The 19,590-nt window shown below is 44.9% G+C and overlaps 35 non-coding genes across 35 annotated transcripts; 10 read left to right on the top strand and 25 right to left on the bottom strand.

Annotated features, from left to right (window-relative positions):
- Positions 1–994: 994 nt before the first annotated feature.
- TRNAW-CCA (transfer RNA tryptophan (anticodon CCA)) lies at positions 995–1,066 on the bottom strand. The gene has a single exon. It is a non-coding gene; the product is annotated as a tRNA-Trp (tRNA).
- A 199-nt stretch (positions 1,067–1,265) lies between these two features.
- TRNAI-AAU (transfer RNA isoleucine (anticodon AAU)) lies at positions 1,266–1,338 on the bottom strand. The gene has a single exon. It is a non-coding gene; the product is annotated as a tRNA-Ile (tRNA).
- A 140-nt stretch (positions 1,339–1,478) lies between these two features.
- On the bottom strand, positions 1,479–1,549 carry TRNAG-CCC (transfer RNA glycine (anticodon CCC)). The gene has a single exon. It is a non-coding gene; the product is annotated as a tRNA-Gly (tRNA).
- Positions 1,550–1,699: 150 nt separating this feature from the next.
- Positions 1,700–1,781, top strand: TRNAS-GCU (transfer RNA serine (anticodon GCU)). The gene has a single exon. It is a non-coding gene; the product is annotated as a tRNA-Ser (tRNA).
- Positions 1,782–3,127: 1,346 nt separating this feature from the next.
- TRNAW-CCA (transfer RNA tryptophan (anticodon CCA)) lies at positions 3,128–3,199 on the bottom strand. The gene has a single exon. It is a non-coding gene; the product is annotated as a tRNA-Trp (tRNA).
- A 199-nt stretch (positions 3,200–3,398) lies between these two features.
- On the bottom strand, positions 3,399–3,471 carry TRNAI-AAU (transfer RNA isoleucine (anticodon AAU)). The gene has a single exon. It is a non-coding gene; the product is annotated as a tRNA-Ile (tRNA).
- Positions 3,472–3,814: 343 nt separating this feature from the next.
- On the top strand, positions 3,815–3,896 carry TRNAS-GCU (transfer RNA serine (anticodon GCU)). The gene has a single exon. It is a non-coding gene; the product is annotated as a tRNA-Ser (tRNA).
- A 1,347-nt stretch (positions 3,897–5,243) lies between these two features.
- On the bottom strand, positions 5,244–5,315 carry TRNAW-CCA (transfer RNA tryptophan (anticodon CCA)). Its single transcript has one exon. It is a non-coding gene; the product is annotated as a tRNA-Trp (tRNA).
- A 199-nt stretch (positions 5,316–5,514) lies between these two features.
- TRNAI-AAU (transfer RNA isoleucine (anticodon AAU)) lies at positions 5,515–5,587 on the bottom strand. The gene has a single exon. It is a non-coding gene; the product is annotated as a tRNA-Ile (tRNA).
- Positions 5,588–5,948: 361 nt separating this feature from the next.
- TRNAS-GCU (transfer RNA serine (anticodon GCU)) lies at positions 5,949–6,030 on the top strand. The gene has a single exon. It is a non-coding gene; the product is annotated as a tRNA-Ser (tRNA).
- Positions 6,031–7,389: 1,359 nt separating this feature from the next.
- On the bottom strand, positions 7,390–7,461 carry TRNAW-CCA (transfer RNA tryptophan (anticodon CCA)). Its single transcript has one exon. It is a non-coding gene; the product is annotated as a tRNA-Trp (tRNA).
- Positions 7,462–7,660: 199 nt separating this feature from the next.
- On the bottom strand, positions 7,661–7,733 carry TRNAI-AAU (transfer RNA isoleucine (anticodon AAU)). Its single transcript has one exon. It is a non-coding gene; the product is annotated as a tRNA-Ile (tRNA).
- A 140-nt stretch (positions 7,734–7,873) lies between these two features.
- Positions 7,874–7,944, bottom strand: TRNAG-CCC (transfer RNA glycine (anticodon CCC)). Its single transcript has one exon. It is a non-coding gene; the product is annotated as a tRNA-Gly (tRNA).
- A 150-nt stretch (positions 7,945–8,094) lies between these two features.
- Positions 8,095–8,176, top strand: TRNAS-GCU (transfer RNA serine (anticodon GCU)). Its single transcript has one exon. It is a non-coding gene; the product is annotated as a tRNA-Ser (tRNA).
- A 1,347-nt stretch (positions 8,177–9,523) lies between these two features.
- On the bottom strand, positions 9,524–9,595 carry TRNAW-CCA (transfer RNA tryptophan (anticodon CCA)). Its single transcript has one exon. It is a non-coding gene; the product is annotated as a tRNA-Trp (tRNA).
- Positions 9,596–9,794: 199 nt separating this feature from the next.
- TRNAI-AAU (transfer RNA isoleucine (anticodon AAU)) lies at positions 9,795–9,867 on the bottom strand. Its single transcript has one exon. It is a non-coding gene; the product is annotated as a tRNA-Ile (tRNA).
- A 140-nt stretch (positions 9,868–10,007) lies between these two features.
- Positions 10,008–10,078, bottom strand: TRNAG-CCC (transfer RNA glycine (anticodon CCC)). Its single transcript has one exon. It is a non-coding gene; the product is annotated as a tRNA-Gly (tRNA).
- A 150-nt stretch (positions 10,079–10,228) lies between these two features.
- On the top strand, positions 10,229–10,310 carry TRNAS-GCU (transfer RNA serine (anticodon GCU)). Its single transcript has one exon. It is a non-coding gene; the product is annotated as a tRNA-Ser (tRNA).
- A 744-nt stretch (positions 10,311–11,054) lies between these two features.
- TRNAW-CCA (transfer RNA tryptophan (anticodon CCA)) lies at positions 11,055–11,126 on the bottom strand. The gene has a single exon. It is a non-coding gene; the product is annotated as a tRNA-Trp (tRNA).
- A 199-nt stretch (positions 11,127–11,325) lies between these two features.
- On the bottom strand, positions 11,326–11,398 carry TRNAI-AAU (transfer RNA isoleucine (anticodon AAU)). Its single transcript has one exon. It is a non-coding gene; the product is annotated as a tRNA-Ile (tRNA).
- A 141-nt stretch (positions 11,399–11,539) lies between these two features.
- TRNAG-CCC (transfer RNA glycine (anticodon CCC)) lies at positions 11,540–11,611 on the bottom strand. Its single transcript has one exon. It is a non-coding gene; the product is annotated as a tRNA-Gly (tRNA).
- A 151-nt stretch (positions 11,612–11,762) lies between these two features.
- Positions 11,763–11,844, top strand: TRNAS-GCU (transfer RNA serine (anticodon GCU)). The gene has a single exon. It is a non-coding gene; the product is annotated as a tRNA-Ser (tRNA).
- A 1,017-nt stretch (positions 11,845–12,861) lies between these two features.
- TRNAM-CAU (transfer RNA methionine (anticodon CAU)) lies at positions 12,862–12,934 on the bottom strand. The gene has a single exon. It is a non-coding gene; the product is annotated as a tRNA-Met (tRNA).
- Positions 12,935–13,074: 140 nt separating this feature from the next.
- On the bottom strand, positions 13,075–13,145 carry TRNAG-CCC (transfer RNA glycine (anticodon CCC)). The gene has a single exon. It is a non-coding gene; the product is annotated as a tRNA-Gly (tRNA).
- Positions 13,146–13,295: 150 nt separating this feature from the next.
- Positions 13,296–13,377, top strand: TRNAS-GCU (transfer RNA serine (anticodon GCU)). Its single transcript has one exon. It is a non-coding gene; the product is annotated as a tRNA-Ser (tRNA).
- A 739-nt stretch (positions 13,378–14,116) lies between these two features.
- On the bottom strand, positions 14,117–14,188 carry TRNAW-CCA (transfer RNA tryptophan (anticodon CCA)). The gene has a single exon. It is a non-coding gene; the product is annotated as a tRNA-Trp (tRNA).
- Positions 14,189–14,600: 412 nt separating this feature from the next.
- Positions 14,601–14,671, bottom strand: TRNAG-CCC (transfer RNA glycine (anticodon CCC)). The gene has a single exon. It is a non-coding gene; the product is annotated as a tRNA-Gly (tRNA).
- Positions 14,672–14,821: 150 nt separating this feature from the next.
- TRNAS-GCU (transfer RNA serine (anticodon GCU)) lies at positions 14,822–14,903 on the top strand. Its single transcript has one exon. It is a non-coding gene; the product is annotated as a tRNA-Ser (tRNA).
- Positions 14,904–16,171: 1,268 nt separating this feature from the next.
- Positions 16,172–16,243, bottom strand: TRNAW-CCA (transfer RNA tryptophan (anticodon CCA)). The gene has a single exon. It is a non-coding gene; the product is annotated as a tRNA-Trp (tRNA).
- Positions 16,244–16,442: 199 nt separating this feature from the next.
- TRNAI-AAU (transfer RNA isoleucine (anticodon AAU)) lies at positions 16,443–16,515 on the bottom strand. The gene has a single exon. It is a non-coding gene; the product is annotated as a tRNA-Ile (tRNA).
- A 140-nt stretch (positions 16,516–16,655) lies between these two features.
- On the bottom strand, positions 16,656–16,726 carry TRNAG-CCC (transfer RNA glycine (anticodon CCC)). The gene has a single exon. It is a non-coding gene; the product is annotated as a tRNA-Gly (tRNA).
- Positions 16,727–16,876: 150 nt separating this feature from the next.
- On the top strand, positions 16,877–16,958 carry TRNAS-GCU (transfer RNA serine (anticodon GCU)). The gene has a single exon. It is a non-coding gene; the product is annotated as a tRNA-Ser (tRNA).
- Positions 16,959–18,306: 1,348 nt separating this feature from the next.
- Positions 18,307–18,378, bottom strand: TRNAW-CCA (transfer RNA tryptophan (anticodon CCA)). Its single transcript has one exon. It is a non-coding gene; the product is annotated as a tRNA-Trp (tRNA).
- A 412-nt stretch (positions 18,379–18,790) lies between these two features.
- TRNAG-CCC (transfer RNA glycine (anticodon CCC)) lies at positions 18,791–18,861 on the bottom strand. Its single transcript has one exon. It is a non-coding gene; the product is annotated as a tRNA-Gly (tRNA).
- Positions 18,862–19,011: 150 nt separating this feature from the next.
- Positions 19,012–19,093, top strand: TRNAS-GCU (transfer RNA serine (anticodon GCU)). The gene has a single exon. It is a non-coding gene; the product is annotated as a tRNA-Ser (tRNA).
- Positions 19,094–19,590: the final 497 nt, after the last annotated feature.

The raw sequence follows: 19,590 nt of genomic DNA, 5'->3' as shown, positions 1-19,590 counted from the left end.
ATACATGAAAAAAGACCACAACAAAGGTATATAGATATATACTATAATATAATATATATGCTTTTTATAATGGGAGACAAGAGGACATCTTTGAAGGGGCGATAGGAGCACACCAATGGAAAAAGAGAGGTTAAAAGATTGCTAAGGGGATAGGGTCAAAAGGGTAGGTGGTGATCAGACAAGAGGACATTAGCAGCTGAGAGGGGTGGCCCAACATCACTCCCCTATGCTCAGATGTTATTCCTGCTCCAGTATCACCACTTTACTTGTCACATTCCAGATAATGCATTTCTGGGGAACCTCCCTGGATGGGCTACATGAAGGTCTCTTTGTGTTAATAGGCAGGGGTTGGGGTTGGGGTTGGGGTTGGGGTTGGGGTTGGGGCAAACATCACTCCCCTGCCTGATGAAAATGTAAACTAACCCGGGGAAGCGTTATTAAAGAGTATTCTTGACAGCTTCCCAGTCCAGAGAGGGGAGGGAAGGGAGGACAGCAGTTACATCGGGATGTCTTTGGAGCAGAGCCCGCTTTATCTAGTGTTTGGGTTTGTCGATTGTCTGACAGTTGTAGTTTTGTCATCACCCTTACTGTGAGAAGCACTGAGTGAATTGGTGATACATGAAAAAAGACCACAACAACGGTATATAGATATATACTATAATATAATATATATGCTTTTTATAATGGGAGAAAAGAGGACATCTTTGAAGGGGCGATAGGAGCACACCAATGGAAAAAGAGAGGTTAAAAGATTGCTAAGGGGATAGGGTCAAAAGGGTAGGTGGTGATCAGACAAGAGGACATTAGCAGCTGAGAGGGGTGGCCCAACATCACTCCCCTATGCTCAGATGTTATTCCTGCTCCAGTATCACCACTTTATACAATAAGATGCTTATCTTTGTCTTTTTTCTTCATTGAAAGCATTACTGTTTCACGAGATGACCCCTTCAATACTAAGGTAATGTCTCTAGTTTTCATACAAAAAAAACGCAAATGACCCCGACGTGATTTGAGCACGCAACCTTCTGATCTGGAGTCAGACGCGCTACCGTTGCGCCACGAGGTCAGACGCTCTTGAGGTTTTAAAATGTCTTTAAATACAAGGCCCACCTTTCTAGTCTTGCAATAGTATAGTTCGCATAGGCTCACAGTTCTTCCACTGAACCACCAATGCATTTGCGACACCGAGCTTGAAAACACGACAAGCGGTTGATGGGGAATCAATAAGTGAGTTGATTATACGTGTAGCTGTTAAAAAAAATGCGTGCCCTGTGTGAGGATCGTACTCACGACATTCAGATTATTAGACTGATACGCTACCTACTGCGCTAACAAGGCAAATTCTTCCAGGGTTCTGTTGTTTAAGCTCTTCATACGTAATGCATTGCAACATAGCAAAGAAGAATTTCCTTCAGAATGGGTAAAACGCACCTCGCTTTTCCGGAGACCTGACTTACCAATGCTCTGAAAAAGAAGCTTGCACTGGCCAGGAATCGAACCCGGGTCTCCAGCGTGGGAGGCGAGAATTCTACCACTGAACCACCAATGCAGCTGTAACACAAGACTTGGAAATACATAGGGATTCCAGTGGTCCGACAGAAAATGATGGAAGCGGTGGTTGGGAGATCAATTAGTTAGTCCTAGATGTAATGTAAGTTCACATGGACAAAGAGTGAGCCAACAGCAGTGCATTCATCTTGACGAGGTGGCCGAGTGGTTAAGGCGATGGACTGCTAATCCATTGTGCTCTGCACGCGTGGGTTCGAATCCCATCCTCGTCGCTTGCTTTTCTGCTCTTTATGGCTTCTGTTGCTAAAGTTCTTGTCACATTCCAGATAATGCATTTCTGGGGAACCTCCCTGGATGGGCTACATGAAGGTCTCTCTGTGTTAATAGGCAGTGGTTGGGGTGGGGCAAACATCACTCCCCTGCCTGATGAAAATGTAAACTAACCCGGGGAAGCGTTATTAAAGAGTATTCTTGACAGCTTCCCAGTCCAGAGAGGGAAGGGAGGACAGCAGTTACATCGGGATGTCTTTGGAGCAGAGCCCGCTTTATGTAGTGTTTGGGTATGTCGATTGCCTGACAGTTGTAGTTTTGTCATCACCCTTACTGTGAGAAGCACTGAGTGAATTGGTGATACATGAAAAAAGACCACAACAAAGGTATATAGATATATACTATAATATAATATATATGCTTTTTATAATGGGAGACAAGAGGACATCTTTGAAGGGGCGATAGGAGCACACCAATGGAAAAAGAGAGGTTAAAAGATTGCTAAGGGGATAGGGTCAAAAGGGTAGGTGGTGATCAGACAAGAGGACATTAGCAGCTGAGAGGGGTGGCCCAACATCACTCCCCTATGCTCAGATGTTATTCCTGCTCCAGTATCACCACTTTACTTGTCACATTCCAGATAATGCATTTCTGGGGAACCTCCCTGGATGGGCTACATGAAGGTCTCTTTGTGTTAATAGGCAGGGGTTGGGGTTGGGGTTGGGGTTGGGGTTGGGGCAAACATCACTCCCCTGCCTGATGAAAATGTAAACTAACCCGGGGAAGCGTTATTAAAGAGTATTCTTGACAGCTTCCCAGTCCAGAGAGGGGAGGGAAGGGAGGACAGCAGTTACATCGGGATGTCTTTTGAGCAGAGCCCGCTTTATCTAGTGTTTGGGTTTGTCGATTGTCTGACAGTTGTAGTTTTGTCATCACCCTTACTGTGAGAAGCACTGAGTGAATTGGTGATACATGAAAAAAGACCACAACAACGGTATATAGATATATACTATAATATAATATATATGCTTTTTATAATGGGAGAAAAGAGGACATCTTTGAAGGGGCGATAGGAGCACACCAATGGAAAAAGAGAGGTTAAAAGATTGCTAAGGGGATAGGGTCAAAAGGGTAGGTGGTGATCAGACAAGAGGACATTAGCAGCTGAGAGGGGTGGCCCAACATCACTCCCCTATGCTCAGATGTTATTCCTGCTCCAGTATCACCACTTTATACAATAAGATGCTTATCTTTGTCTTTTTTCTTCATTGAAAGCATTACTGTTTCACGAGATGACCCCTTCAATACTAAGGTAATGTCTCTAGTTTTCATACAAAAAAACCGCAAATGACCCCGACGTGATTTGAACACGCAACCTTCTGATCTGGAGTCAGACGCGCTACCGTTGCGCCACGAGGTCAGACGCTCTTGAGGTTTTAAAATGTCTTTAAATACAAGGCCCACCTTTCTAGTCTTGCAATAGTATAGTTCGCATAGGCTCACAGTTCTTCCACTGAACCACCAATGCATTTGCGACACCGAGCTTGAAAACACGACAAGCGGTTGATGGGGAATCAATAAGTGAGTTGATTATACGTGTAGCTGTTAAAAAAAATGTGTGCCCTGTGTGAGGATCGTACTCACGACATTCAGATTATTAGACTGATACGCTACCTACTGCGCTAACAAGGCAAATTCTTCCAGGGTTCTGTTGTTTAAGCTCTTCATACGTAATGCATTGCAACATAGCAAAGAAGAATTTCCTTCAGAATGGGTAAAACGCACCTCGCTTTTCCGGAGACCTGACTTACCAATGCTCTGAAAAAGAATCGAACCCGGGTCTCCCGCGTGGGAGGCGAGAATTCTACCACTGAACCACCAATGCAGCTGTAACACGAGACTTTGAAATCCATAGGGATTCCAGTGGTCCGACAGAAAATGATGGAAGCGGTGGTTGGGAGATCAATTAGTTAGTCCTAGATGTAATGTAAGTTCACATGGACAAAGAGTGAGCCAACAGCAGTGCATTCATCTTGACGAGGTGGCCGAGTGGTTAAGGCGATGGACTGCTAATCCATTGTGCTCTGCACGCGTGGGTTCGAATCCCACCCTCGTCGCTTGCTTTTCTGCTCTTTATGGCTTCTGTTGCTAAAGTTCTTGTCACATTCCAGATAATGCATTTCTGGGGAACCTCCCTGGATGGGCTACATGAAGGTCTCTCTGTGTTAATAGGCAGTGGTTGGGGTGGGGGCAAACATCACTCCCCTGCCTGATGAAAATGTAAACTAACCCGGGGAAGCGTTATTAAAGAGTATTCTTGACAGCTTCCCAGTCCAGAGAGGGAAGGGAGGACAGCAGTTACATCGGGATGTCTTTGGAGCAGAGCCCGCTTTATGTAGTGTTTGGGTATGTCGATTGCCTGACAGTTGTAGTTTTGTCATCACCCTTACTGTGAGAAGCACTGAGTGAATTGGTGATACATGAAAAAAGACCACAACAAAGGTATATAGATATATACTATAATATAATATATATGCTTTTTATAATGGGAGACAAGAGGACATCTTTGAAGGGGCGATAGGAGCACACCAATGGAAAAAGAGAGGTTAAAAGATTGCTAAGGGGATAGGGTCAAAAGGGTAGGTGGTGATCAGACAAGAGGACATTAGCAGCTGAGAGGGGTGGCCCAACATCACTCCCCTATGCTCAGATGTTATTCCTGCTCCAGTATCACCACTTTACTTGTCACATTCCAGATAATGCATTTCTGGGGAACCTCCCTGGATGGGCTACATGAAGGTCTCTTTGTGTTAATAGGCAGGGGTTGGGGTTGGGGTTGGGGTTGGGGTTGGGGCAAACATCACTCCCCTGCCTGATGAAAATGTAAACTAACCCGGGGAAGCGTTATTAAAGAGTATTCTTGACAGCTTCCCAGTCCAGAGAGGGGAGGGAAGGGAGGACAGCAGTTACATCGGGATGTCTTTTGAGCAGAGCCCGCTTTATCTAGTGTTTGGGTTTGTCGATTGTCTGACAGTTGTAGTTTTGTCATCACCCTTACTGTGAGAAGCACTGAGTGAATTGGTGATACATGAAAAAAGACCACAACAACGGTATATAGATATATACTATAATATAATATATATGCTTTTTATAATGGGAGAAAAGAGGACATCTTTGAAGGGGCGATAGGAGCACACCAATGGAAAAAGAGAGGTTAAAAGATTGCTAAGGGGATAGGGTCAAAAGGGTAGGTGGTGATCAGACAAGAGGACATTAGCAGCTGAGAGGGGTGGCCCAACATCACTCCCCTATGCTCAGATGTCATTCCTGCTCCAGTATCACCACTTTATACAATAAGATGCTTATCTTTGTCTTTTTTCTTCATTGAAAGCATTACTGTTTCACGAGATGACCCCTTCAATACTAAGGTAATGTCTCTAGTTTTCATACAAAAAAACCACAAATGACCCCGACGTGATTTGAACACGCAACCTTCTGATCTGGAGTCAGACGCGCTACCGTTGCGCCACGAGGTCAGACGCTCTTGAGGTTTTAAAATGTCTTTAAATACAAGGCCCACCTTTCTAGTCTTGCAATAGTATAGTTCGCATAGGCTCACAGTTCTTCCACTGAACCACCAATGCATTTGCGACACCGAGCTTGAAAACACGACAAGCGGTTGATGGGGAATCAATAAGTGAGTTGATTATACGTGTAGCTGTTAAAAAAAATGCGTGCCCTGTGTGAGGATCGTACTCACGACATTCAGATTATTAGACTGATACGCTACCTACTGCGCTAACAAGGCAAATTCTTCCAGGGTTCTGTTGTTTAAGCTCTTCATACGTAATGCATTGCAACATAGCAAAGAAGAATTTCCTTCAGAATGGGTAAAACGCACCTCGCTTTTCCGGAGACCTGACTTACCAATGCTCTGAAAAAGAAGCTTGCACTGGCCAGGAATCGAACCCGGGTCTCCAGCGTGGGAGGCGAAAATTCTACCACTGAACCACCAATTCAGCTGTAACACAAGACTTGGAAATCCATAGGGATTCCAGTGGTCCGACAGAAAATGATGGAAGCGGTGGTTGGGAGATCAATTAGTTAGTCCTAGATGTAATGTAAGTTCACATGGACAAAGAGTGAGCCAACAGCAGTGCATTCATCTTGACGAGGTGGCCGAGTGGTTAAGGCGATGGACTGCTAATCCATTGTGCTCTGCACGCGTGGGTTCGAATCCCATCCTCGTCGCTTGCTTTTCTGCTCTTTATGGCTTCTGTTGCTAAAGTTCTTGTCACATTCCAGATAATGCATTTCTGGGGAACCTCCCTGGATGGGCTACATGAAGGTCTCTCTGTGTTAATAGGCAGTGGTTGGGGTGGGGGCAAACATCACTCCCCTGCCTGATGAAAATGTAAACTAACCCGGGGAAGCGTTATTAAAGAGTATTCTTGACAGCTTCCCAGTCCAGAGAGGGAAGGGAGGACAGCAGTTACATCGGGATGTCTTTGGAGCAGAGCCCGCTTTATGTAGTGTTTGGGTATGTCGATTGCCTGACAGTTGTAGTTTTGTCATCACCCTTACTGTGAGAAGCACTGAGTGAATTGGTGATACATGAAAAAAGACCACAACAAAGGTATATAGATATATACTATAATATAATATATATGCTTTTTATAATGGGAGACAAGAGGACATCTTTGAAGGGGCGATAGGAGCACACCAATGGAAAAAGAGAGGTTAAAAGATTGCTAAGGGGATAGGGTCAAAAGGGTAGGTGGTGATCAGACAAGAGGACATTAGCAGCTGAGAGGGGTGGCCCAACATCACTCCCCTATGCTCAGATGTTATTCCTGCTCCAGTATCACCACTTTACTTGTCACATTCCAGATAATGCATTTCTGGGGAACCTCCCTGGATGGGCTACATGAAGGTCTCTCTGTGTTAATAGGCAGGGGTTGGGGTTGGGGTTGGGGTTGGGGTTGGGGTTGGGGTTGGGGCAAACATCACTCCCCTGCCTAATGAAAATGTAAACTAACCCGGGGAAGCGTTATTAAAGAGTATTCTTGACAGCTTCCCAGTCCAGAGAGGGGAGGGAAGGGAGGACAGCAGTTACATCGGGATGTCTTTTGAGCAGAGCCCGCTTTATCTAGTGTTTGGGTTTGTCGATTGTCTGACAGTTGTAGTTTTGTCATGACCCTTACTGTGAGAAGCACTGAGTGAATTGGTGATACATGAAAAAAGACCACAACAACGGTATATAGATATATACTATAATATAATATATATGCTTTTTATAATGGGAGACAAGAGGACATCTTTGAAGGGGCGATAGGAGCACACCAATGGAAAAAGAGAGGTTAAAAGATTGCTAAGGGGATAGGGTCAAAAGGGTAGGTGGTGATCAGACAAGAGGACATTAGCAGCTGAGAGGGGTGGCCCAACATCACTCCCCTATGCTCAGATGTTATTCCTGCTCCAGTATCACCACTTTATACAATAAGATGCTTATCTTTGTCTTTTTTCTTCATTGAAAGCATTACTGTTTCACGAGATGACCCCTTCAATACTAAGGTAATGTCTCTAGTTTTCATACAAAAAAACCACAAATGACCCCGACGTGATTTGAACACGCAACCTTCTGATCTGGAGTCAGACGCGCTACCGTTGCGCCACGAGGTCAGACGCTCTTGAGGTTTTAAAATGTCTTTAAATACAAGGCCCACCTTTCTAGTCTTGCAATAGTATAGTTCGCATAGGCTCACAGTTCTTCCACTGAACCACCAATGCATTTGCGACACCGAGCTTGAAAACACGACAAGCGGTTGATGGGGAATCAATAAGTGAGTTGATTATACGTGTAGCTGTTAAAAAAAATGCGTGCCCTGTGTGAGGATCGTACTCACGACATTCAGATTATTAGACTGATACGCTACCTACTGCGCTAACAAGGCAAATTCTTCCAGGGTTCTGTTGTTTAAGCTCTTCATACGTAATGCATTGCAACATAGCAAAGAAGAATTTCCTTCAGAATGGGTAAAACGCACCTCGCTTTTCCGGAGACCTGACTTACCAATGCTCTGAAAAAGAAGTTTGCACTGGCCAGGAATCGAACCCGGGTCTCCCGCGTGGGAGGCGAGAATTCTACCACTGAACCACCAATGCAGCTGTAACACAAGACTTGGAAATCCATAGGGATTCCAGTGGTCCGACAGAAAATGATGGAAGCGGTGGTTGGGAGATCAATTAGTTAGTCCTAGATGTAATGTAAGTTCACATGGACAAAGAGTGAGCCAACAGCAGTGCATTCATCTTGACGAGGTGGCCGAGTGGTTAAGGCGATGGACTGCTAATCCATTGTGCTCTGCACGCGTGGGTTCGAATCCCACCCTCGTCGCTTGCTTTTCTGCTCTTTATGGCTTCTGTTGCTAAAGTTCTTGTCACATTCCAGATAATGCATTTCTGGGGAACCTCCCTGGATGGGCTACATGAAGGTCTCTCTGTGTTAATAGGCAGTGGTTGGGGTGGGGGCAAACATCACTCCCCTGCCTGATGAAAATGTAAACTAACCCGGGGAAGCGTTATTAAAGAGTATTCTTGACAGCTTCCCAGTCCAGAGAGGGAAGGGAGGACAGCAGTTACATCGGGATGTCTTTGGAGCAGAGCCCGCTTTATGTAGTGTTTGGGTATGTCGATTGCCTGACAGTTGTAGTTTTGTCATCACCCTTACTGTGAGAAGCACTGAGTGAATTGGTGATACATGAAAAAAGACCACAACAAAGGTATATAGATATATACTATAATATAATATATATGCTTTTTATAATGGGAGACAAGAGGACATCTTTGAAGGGGCGATAGGAGCACACCAATGGAAAAAGAGAGGTTAAAAGATTGCTAAGGGGATAGGGTCAAAAGGGTAGGTGGTGATCAGACAAGAGGACATTAGCAGCTGAGAGGGGTGGCCCAACATCACTCCCCTATGCTCAGATGTTATTCCTGCTCCAGTATCACCACTTTACTTGTCACATTCCAGATAATGCATTTCTGGGGAACCTCCCTGGATGGGCTACATGAAGGTCTCTCTGTGTTAATAGGCAGGGGTTGGGGTTGGGGTTGGGGTTGGGGTTGGGGCAAACATCACTCCCCTGCCTAATGAAAATGTAAACTAACCCGGGGAAGCGTTATTAAAGAGTATTCTTGACAGCTTCCCAGTCCAGAGAGGGGAGGGAAGGGAGGACAGCAGTTACATCGGGATGTCTTTTGAGCAGAGCCCGCTTTATCTAGTGTTTGGGTTTGTCGATTGTCTGACAGTTGTAGTTTTGTCATCACCCTTACTGTGAGAAGCACTGAGTGAATTGGTGATACATGAAAAAAGACCACAACAACGGTATATAGATATATACTATAATATAATATATATGCTTTTTATAATGGGAGACAAGAGGACATCTTTGAAGGGGCGATAGGAGCACACCAATGGAAAAAGAGAGGTTAAAAGATTGCTAAGGGGATAGGGTCAAAAGGGTAGGTGGTGATCAGACAAGAGGACATTAGCAGCTGAGAGGGGTGGCCCAACATCACTCCCCTATGCTCAGATGTTATTCCTGCTCCAGTATCACCACTTTATACAATAAGATGCTTATCTTTGTCTTTTTTCTTCATTGAAAGCATTACTGTTTCACGAGATGACCCCTTCAATACTAAGGTAATGTCTCTAGTTTTCATACAAAAAAAACGCAAATGACCCCGACGTGATTTGAACACGCAACCTTCTGACCTGGAGTCAGACGCGCTACCGTTGCGCCACGAGGTCAGACGCTCTTGAGGTTTTAAAATGTCTTTAAATACAAGGCCCACCTTTCTAGTCTTGCAATAGTATAGTTCGCATAGGCTCACAGTTCTTCCACTGAACCACCAATGCATTTGCGACACCGAGCTTGAAAACACGACAAGCGGTTGATGGGGAATCAATAAGTGAGTTGATTATACGTGTAGCTGTTAAAAAAAATGCGTGCCCTGTGTGAGGATCGTACTCACGACATTCAGATTATTAGACTGATACGCTACCTACTGCGCTAACAAGGCAAATTCTTCCAGGGTTCTGTTGTTTAAGCTCTTCATACGTAATGCATTGCAACATAGCAAAGAAGAATTTCCTTCAGAATGGGTAAAACGCACCTCGCTTTTCCGGAGACCTGACTTACCAATGCTCTGAAAAAGAAGCTTGCACTGGCCAGGAATCGAACCCGGGTCTCCCGCGTGGGAGGCGAGAATTCTACCACTGAACCACCAATGCAGCTGTAACACAAGACTTGGAAATCCATAGGGATTCCAGTGGTCCGACAGAAAATGATGGAAGCGGTGGTTGGGAGATCAATTAGTTAGTCCTAGATGTAATGTAAGTTCACATGGACAAAGAGTGAGCCAACAGCAGTGCATTCATCTTGACGAGGTGGCCGAGTGGTTAAGGCGATGGACTGCTAATCCATTGTGCTCTGCACGCGTGGGTTCGAATCCCATCCTCGTCGCTTGCTTTTCTGCTCTTTATGGCTTCTGTTGCTAAAGTTCTTGTCACATTCCAGATAATGCATTTCTGGGGAACCTCCCTGGATGGGCTACATGAAGGTCTCTCTGTGTTAATAGGCAGTGGTTGGGGTGGGGGCAAACATCACTCCCCTGCCTAATGAAAATGTAAACTAACCCGGGGAAGCGTTATTAAAGAGTATTCTTGACAGCTTCCCAGTCCAGAGAGGGGAGGGAAGGGAGGACAGCAGTTACATCGGGATGTCTTTTGAGCAGAGCCCGCTTTATCTAGTGTTTGGGTTTGTCGATTGTCTGACAGTTGTAGTTTTGTCATCACCCTTACTGTGAGAAGCACTGAGTGAATTGGTGATACATGAAAAAAGACCACAACAACGGTATATAGATATATACTATAATATAATATATATGCTTTTTATAATGGGAGACAAGAGGACATCTTTGAAGGGGCGATAGGAGCACACCAATGGAAAAAGAGAGGTTAAAAGATTGCTAAGGGGATAGGGTCAAAAGGGTAGGTGGTGATCAGACAAGAGGACATTAGCAGCTGAGAGGGGTGGCCCAACATCACTCCCCTATGCTCAGATGTTATTCCTGCTCCAGTATCACCACTTTATACAATAAGATGCTTATCTTTGTCTTTTTTCTTCATTGAAAGCATTACTGTTTCACGAGATGACCCCTTCAATACTAAGGTAATGTCTCTAGTTTTCATACAAAAAAAACGCAAATGACCCCGACGTGATTTGAACACGCAACCTTCTGACCTGGAGTCAGACGCGCTACCGTTGCGCCACGAGGTCAGACGCTCTTGAGGTTTTAAAATGTCTTTAAATACAAGGCCCACCTTTCTAGTCTTGCAATAGTATAGTTCGCATAGGCTCACAGTTCTTCCACTGAACCACCAATGCATTTGCGACACCGAGCTTGAAAACACGACAAGCGGTTGATGGGGAATCAATAAGTGAGTTGATTATACGTGTAGCTGTTAAAAAAAATGCGTGCCCTGTGTGAGGATCGTACTCACGACATTCAGATTATTAGACTGATACGCTACCTACTGCGCTAACAAGGCAAAATTCTTCCAGGGTTCTGTTGTTTAAGCTCTTCATACGTAATGCATTGCAACATAGCAAAGAAGAATTTCCTTCAGAATGGGTAAAACGCACCTCGCTTTTCCGGAGACCTGACTTACCAATGCTCTGAAAAAGAAGCTTGCACTGGCCAGGAATCGAACCCGGGTCTCCCGCGGTGGGAGGCGAGAATTCTACCACTGAACCACCAATGCAGCTGTAACACAAGACTTGGAAATCCATAGGGGATTCCAGTGGTCCGACAGAAAATGATGGAAGCGGTGGTTGGGAGATCAATTAGTTAGTCCTAGATGTAATGTAAGTTCACATGGACAAAGAGTGAGCCAACAGCAGTGCATTCATCTTGACGAGGTGGCCGAGTGGTTAAGGCGATGGACTGCTAATCCATTGTGCTCTGCACGCGTGGGTTCGAATCCCATCCTCGTCGCTTGCTTTTCTGCTCTTTATGGCTTCTGTTGCTAAAGTTCTTGTCACATTCCAGATAATGCATTTCTGGGGAACCTCCCTGGATGGGCTACATGAAGGTCTCTCTGTGTTAATAGGCAGTGGTTGGGGTGGGGGCAAACATCACTCCCCTGCCTGATGAAAATGTAAACTAACCCGGGGAAGCGTTATTAAAGAGTATTCTTGACAGCTTCCCAGTCCAGAGAGGGAAGGGAGGACAGCAGTTACATCGGGATGTCTTTGGAGCAGAGCCCGCTTTATGTAGTGTTTGGGTATGTCGATTGCCTGACAGTTGTAGTTTTGTCATCACCCTTACTGTGAGAAGCACTGAGTGAATTGGTGATACATGAAAAAAGACCACAACAAAGGTATATAGATATATACTATAATATAATATATATGCTTTTTATAATGGGAGACAAGAGGACATCTTTGAAGGGGCGATAGGAGCACACCAATGGAAAAAGAGAGGTTAAAAGATTGCTAAGGGGATAGGGTCAAAAGGGTAGGTGGTGATCAGACAAGAGGACATTAGCAGCTGAGAGGGGTGGCCCAACATCACTCCCCTATGCTCAGATGTTATTCCTGCTCCAGTATCACCACTTTATACAATAAAATGCTTATCTTTGTCTTTTCTCTTTTTTTCTTCATTGAAAGCATTACTGTTTCACGAGATGACCCCTTCAATACTAAGGTAATGTCTCTAGTTTTCATACAAAAAAACGCAAATGACCCCGACGTGATTTGAACACGCAACCTTCTGATTTGGAGTCAGCCGTGCTACCGTTGCGCCATGAGGTCAGATGCTCGTGAGGTTTTAAAATGTCTTTAAATACAAGGCCCACCTTTCTAGTCTTGCAATAGTATAGTTCGCATAGGCTCACAGTTCTTCCACTGAACCACCAATGCATTTGCGACACCGAGCTTGAAAACACGACAAGCGGTTGATGGGGAATCAATAAGTGAGTTGATTATACGTGTAGCTGTAAAAAAAAATGCGTGCCCTGTGTGAGGATCGAACTCACGACCTTCAGATTATGAGACTGATACGCTACCTACTGCGCTAACAAGGCAAATTCTTCCAGGCTTCTGTTGTTTAAGCTCTTCATACGTAATGCATTGCAACATAGCAAAGAAGAATTTCCTTCAGAATGGGTAAAACGCACCTCGCTTTTCCGGAGACCTGACTTACCAATGCTCTGAAAAAGAAGCTTGCACTGGCCAGGAATCGAACCCGGGTCTTCCGCGTGGGAGGCGAGAATTCTACCACTGAACCACCAATGCAGCTGTAACACGAGACTTGGAAATCCATAGGGATTCCAGTGGTCCGACAGAAAATGATGGAAGCGGTGGTTGGGAGATCAATTAGTTAGTCCTAGATGTAATGTAAGTTCACATGGACAAAGAGTGAGCCAACAGCAGTGCATTCATCTTGACGAGGTGGCCGAGTGGTTAAGGCGATGGACTGCTAATCCATTGTGCTCTGCACGCGTGGGTTCGAATCCCATCCTCGTCGCTTGCTTTTCTGCTCTTTATGGCTTCTGTTGCTAAAGTTCTTGTCACATTCCAGATAATGCATTTCTGGGGAACCTCCCTGGATGGGCTACATGAAGGTCTCTCTGTGTTAATAGGCAGTGGTTGGGGTGGGGGCAAACATCACTCCCCTGCCTGATGAAAATGTAAACTAACCCGGGGAAGCGTTATTAAAGAGTATTCTTGACAGCTTCCCAGTCCAGAGAGGGAAGGGAGGACAGCAGTTACATCGGGATGTCTTTGGAGCAGAGCCCGCTTTATGTAGTGTTTGGGTATGTCGATTGCCTGACAGTTGTAGTTTTGTCATCACCCTTACTGTGAGAAGCACTGAGTGAATTGGTGATACATGAAAAAAGACCACAACAAAGGTATATAGATATATACTATAATATAATATATATGCTTTTTATAATGGGAGACAAGAGGACATCTTTGAAGGGGCGATAGGAGCACACCAATGGAAAAAGAGAGGTTAAAAGATTGCTAAGGGGATAGGGTCAAAAGGGTAGGTGGTGATCAGACAAGAGGACATTAGCAGCTGAGAGGGGTGGCCCAACATCACTCCCCTATGCTCAGATGTTATTCCTGCTCCAGTATCACCACTTTATACAATAAGATGCTTATCTTTGTCTTTTTTCTTCATTGAAAGCATTACTGTTTCACGAGATGACCCCTTCAATACTAAGGTAATGTCTCTAGTTTTCATACAAAAAAACCGCAAATGACCCCGACGTGATTTGAACACGCAACCTTCTGATCTGGAGTCAGACGCGCTACCGTTGCGCCATGAGGTCAGACGCTCTTGAGGTTTTAAAATGTCTTTAAATACAAGGCCCACCTTTCTAGTCTTGCAATAGTATAGTTCGCATAGGCTCACAGTTCTTCCACTGAACCACCAATGCATTTGCGACACCGAGCTTGAAAACACGACAAGCGGTTGATGGGGAATCAATAAGTGAGTTGATTATACGTGTAGCTGTTAAAAAAAATGCGTGCCCTGTGTGAGGATCGTACTCACGACATTCAGATTATGAGACTGATACGCTACCTACTGCGCTAACAAGGCAAATTCTTCCAGGGTTCTGTTGTTTAAGCTCTTCATACGTAATGCATTGCAACATAGCAAAGAAGAATTTCCTTCAGAATGGGTAAAACGCACCTCGCTTTTCCGGAGACCTGACTTACCAATGCTCTGAAAAAGAAGCTTGCACTGGCCAGGAATCGAACCCGGGTCTCCCGCGTGGGAGGCGAGAATTCTACCACTGAACCACCAATGCAGCTGTAACACAAGACTTGGAAATCCATAGGGATTCCAGTGGTCCGACAGAAAATGATGGAAGCGGTGGTTGGGAGATCAATTAGTTAGTCCTAGATGTAATGTAAGTTCACATGGACAAAGAGTGAGCCAACAGCAGTGCATTCATCTTGACGAGGTGGCCGAGTGGTTAAGGCGATGGACTGCTAATCCATTGTGCTCTGCACGCGTGGGTTCGAATCCCATCCTCGTCGCTTGCTTTTCTGCTCTTTATGGCTTCTGTTGCTAAAGTTCTTGTCACATTCCAGATAATGCATTTCTGGGGAACCTCCCTGGATGGGCTACATGAAGCGTTATTAAAGAGTATTCTTGACAGCTTCCCAGTCCAGAGAGGGAAGGGAGGACAGCAGTTACATCGGGATGTCTTTGGAGCAGAGCCCGCTTTATGTAGTGTTTGGGTATGTCGATTGCCTGACAGTTGTAGTTTTGTCATCACCCTTACTGTGAGAAGCACTGAGTGAATTGGTGATACATGAAAAAAGACCACAACAAAGGTATATAGATATATACTATAATATAATATATATGCTTTTTATAATGGGAGACAAGAGGACATCTTTGAAGGGGCGATAGGAGCACACCAATGGAAAAAGAGAGGTTAAAAGATTGCTAAGGGGATAGGGTCAAAAGGGTAGGTGGTGATCAGACAAGAGGACATTAGCAGCTGAGAGGGGTGGCCCAACATCACTCCCCTATGCTCAGATGTTATTCCTGCTCCAGTATCACCACTTTACTTGTCACATTCCAGATAATGCATTTCTGGGGAACCTCCCTGGATGGGCTACATGAAGGTCTCTTTGTGTTAATAGGCAGGGGTTGGGGTTGGGGTTGGGGTTGGGGTTGGGGTTGGGGCAAACATCACTCCCCTGCCTGATGAAAATGTAAACTAACCCGGGGAAGCGTTATTAAAGAGTATTCTTGACAGCTTCCCAGTCCAGAGAGGGGAGGGAAGGGAGGACAGCAGTTACATCGGGATGTCTTTGGAGCAGAGCCCGCTTTATCTAGTGTTTGGGTTTGTCGATTGTCTGACAGTTGTAGTTTTGTCATCACCCTTACTGTGAGAAGCACTGAGTGAATTGGTGATACATGAAAAAAGACCACAACAACGGTATATAGATATATACTATAATATAATATATATGCTTTTTATAATGGGAGAAAAGAGGACATCTTTGAAGGGGCGATAGGAGCACACCAATGGAAAAAGAGAGGTTAAAAGATTGCTAAGGGGATAGGGTCAAAAGGGTAGGTGGTGATCAGACAAGAGGACATTAGCAGCTGAGAGGGGTGGCCCAACATCACTCCCCTATGCTCAGATGTTATTCCTGCTCCAGTATCACCACTTTATACAATAAGATGCTTATCTTTGTCTTTTTTCTTCATTGAAAGCATTACTGTTTCACGAGATGACCCCTTCAATACTAAGGTAATGTCTCTAGTTTTCATACAAAAAAAACGCAAATGACCCCGACGTGATTTGAACACGCAACCTTCTGATCTGGAGTCAGACGCGCTACCGTTGCGCCACGAGGTCAGACGCTCTTGAGGTTTTAAAATGTCTTTAAATACAAGGCCCACCTTTCTAGTCTTGCAATAGTATAGTTCGCATAGGCTCACAGTTCTTCCACTGAACCACCAATGCATTTGCGACACCGAGCTTGAAAACACGACAAGCGGTTGATGGGGAATCAATAAGTGAGTTGATTATACGTGTAGCTGTTAAAAAAAATGCGTGCCCTGTGTGAGGATCGTACTCACGACATTCAGATTATTAGACTGATACGCTACCTACTGCGCTAACAAGGCAAATTCTTCCAGGGTTCTGTTGTTTAAGCTCTTCATACGTAATGCATTGCAACATAGCAAAGAAGAATTTCCTTCAGAATGGGTAAAACGCACCTCGCTTTTCCGGAGACCTGACTTACCAATGCTCTGAAAAAGAAGCTTGCACTGGCCAGGAATCGAACCCGGGTCTCCCGCGTGGGAGGCGAGAATTCTACCACTGAACCACCAATGCAGCTGTAACACAAGACTTGGAAATCCATAGGGATTCCAGTGGTCCGACAGAAAATGATGGAAGCGGTGGTTGGGAGATCAATTAGTTAGTCCTAGATGTAATGTAAGTTCACATGGACAAAGAGTGAGCCAACAGCAGTGCATTCATCTTGACGAGGTGGCCGAGTGGTTAAGGCGATGGACTGCTAATCCATTGTGCTCTGCACGCGTGGGTTCGAATCCCATCCTCGTCGCTTGCTTTTCTGCTCTTTATGGCTTCTGTTGCTAAAGTTCTTGTCACATTCCAGATAATGCATTTCTGGGGAACCTCCCTGGATGGGCTACATGAAGGTCTCTCTGTGTTAATAGGCAGTGGTTGGGGTGGGGGCAAACATCACTCCCCTGCCTGATGAAAATGTAAACTAACCCGGGGAAGCGTTATTAAAGAGTATTCTTGACAGCTTCCCAGTCCAGAGAGGGAAGGGAGGACAGCAGTTACATCGGGATGTCTTTGGAGCAGAGCCCGCTTTATGTAGTGTTTGGGTATGTCGATTGCCTGACAGTTGTAGTTTTGTCATCACCCTTACTGTGAGAAGCACTGAGTGAATTGGTGATACATGAAAAAAGACCACAACAAAGGTATATAGATATATACTATAATATAATATATATGCTTTTTATAATGGGAGACAAGAGGACATCTTTGAAGGGGCGATAGGAGCACACCAATGGAAAAAGAGAGGTTAAAAGATTGCTAAGGGGATAGGGTCAAAAGGGTAGGTGGTGATCAGACAAGAGGACATTAGCAGCTGAGAGGGGTGGCCCAACATCACTCCCCTATGCTCAGATGTTATTCCTGCTCCAGTATCACCACTTTACTTGTCACATTCCAGATAATGCATTTCTGGGGAACCTCCCTGGATGGGCTACATGAAGGTCTCTCTGTGTTAATAGGCAGGGGTTGGGGTTGGGGTTGGGGTTGGGGTTGGGGCAAACATCACTCCCCTGCCTGATGAAAATGTAAACTAACCCGGGGAAGCGTTATTAAAGAGTATTCTTGACAGCTTCCCAGTCCAGAGAGGGGAGGGAAGGGAGGACAGCAGTTACATCGGGATGTCTTTTGAGCAGAGCCCGCTTTATCTAGTGTTTGGGTTTGTCGATTGTCTGACAGTTGTAGTTTTGTCATCACCCTTACTGTGAGAAGCACTGAGTGAATTGGTGATACATGAAAAAAGACCACAACAACGGTATATAGATATATACTATAATATAATATATATGCTTTTTATAATGGGAGACAAGAGGACATCTTTGAAGGGGCGATAGGAGCACACCAATGGAAAAAGAGAGGTTAAAAGATTGCTAAGGGGATAGGGTCAAAAGGGTAGGTGGTGATCAGACAAGAGGACATTAGCAGCTGAGAGGGGTGGCCCAACATCACTCCCCTATGCTCAGATGTTATTCCTGCTCCAGTATCACCACTTTATACAATAAGATGCTTATCTTTGTCTTTTTTCTTCATTGAAAGCATTACTGTTTCACGAGATGACCCCTTCAATACTAAGGTAATGTCTCTAGTTTTCATACAAAAAAAAACGCAAATGACCCCGACGTGATTTGAACACGCAACCTTCTGACCTGGAGTCAGACGCGCTACCGTTGCGCCACGAGGTCAGACGCTCTTGAGGTTTTAAAATGTCTTTAAATACAAGGCCCACCTTTCTAGTCTTGCAATAGTATAGTTCGCATAGGCTCACAGTTCTTCCACTGAACCACCAATGCATTTGCGACACCGAGCTTGAAAACACGACAAGCGGTTGATGGGGAATCAATAAGTGAGTTGATTATACGTGTAGCTGTTAAAAAAAATGCGTGCCCTGTGTGAGGATCGTACTCACGACATTCAGATTATGAGACTGATACGCTACCTACTGCGCTAACAAGGCAAATTCTTCCAGGGTTCTGTTGTTTAAGCTCTTCATACGTAATGCATTGCAACATAGCAAAGAAGAATTTCCTTCAGAATGGGTAAAACGCACCTCGCTTTTCCGGAGACCTGACTTACCAATGCTCTGAAAAAGAAGCTTGCACTGGCCAGGAATCGAACCCGGGTCTCCCGCGTGGGAGGCGAGAATTCTACCACTGAACCACAAATGCAGCTGTAACACAAGACTTGGAAATCCATAGGGATTCCAGTGGTCCGACAGAAAATGATGGAAGCGGTGGTTGGGAGATCAATTAGTTAGTCCTAGATGTAATGTAAGTTCACATGGACAAAGAGTGAGCCAACAGCAGTGCATTCATCTTGACGAGGTGGCCGAGTGGTTAAGGCGATGGACTGCTAATCCATTGTGCTCTGCACGCGTGGGTTCGAATCCCATCCTCGTCGCTTGCTTTTCTGCTCTTTATGGCTTCTGTTGCTAAAGTTCTTGTCACATTCCAGATAATGCATTTCTGGGGAACCTCCCTGGATGGGCTACATGAAGGTCTCTCTGTGTTAATAGGCAGTGGTTGGGGTGGGGGCAAACATCACTCCCCTGCCTGATGAAAATGTAAACTAACCCGGGGAAGCGTTATTAAAGAGTATTCTTGACAGCTTCCCAGTCCAGAGAGGGAAGGGAGGACAGCAGTTACATCGGGATGTCTTTGGAGCAGAGCCCGCTTTATGTAGTGTTTGGGTATGTCGATTGCCTGACAGTTGTAGTTTTGTCATCACCCTTACTGTGAGAAGCACTGAGTGAATTGGTGATACATGAAAAAAGACCACAACAAAGGTATATAGATATATACTATAATATAATATATATGCTTTTTATAATGGGAGACAAGAGGACATCTTTGAAGGGGCGATAGGAGCACACCAATGGAAAAAGAGAGGTTAAAAGA

The sequence above is a fragment of the Sceloporus occidentalis genome, unplaced genomic scaffold (assembly GCF_023333645.1).
Source record: "Sceloporus occidentalis isolate IW3139 unplaced genomic scaffold, rSceOcc1.0.p SCAF_440, whole genome shotgun sequence".
Lineage (NCBI taxonomy): Eukaryota > Metazoa > Chordata > Lepidosauria > Squamata > Phrynosomatidae > Sceloporus > Sceloporus occidentalis.
The sequence above is the reverse complement of the archived record's forward strand: the minus strand, read 5'-3'. Positions and strand labels throughout refer to the sequence as shown.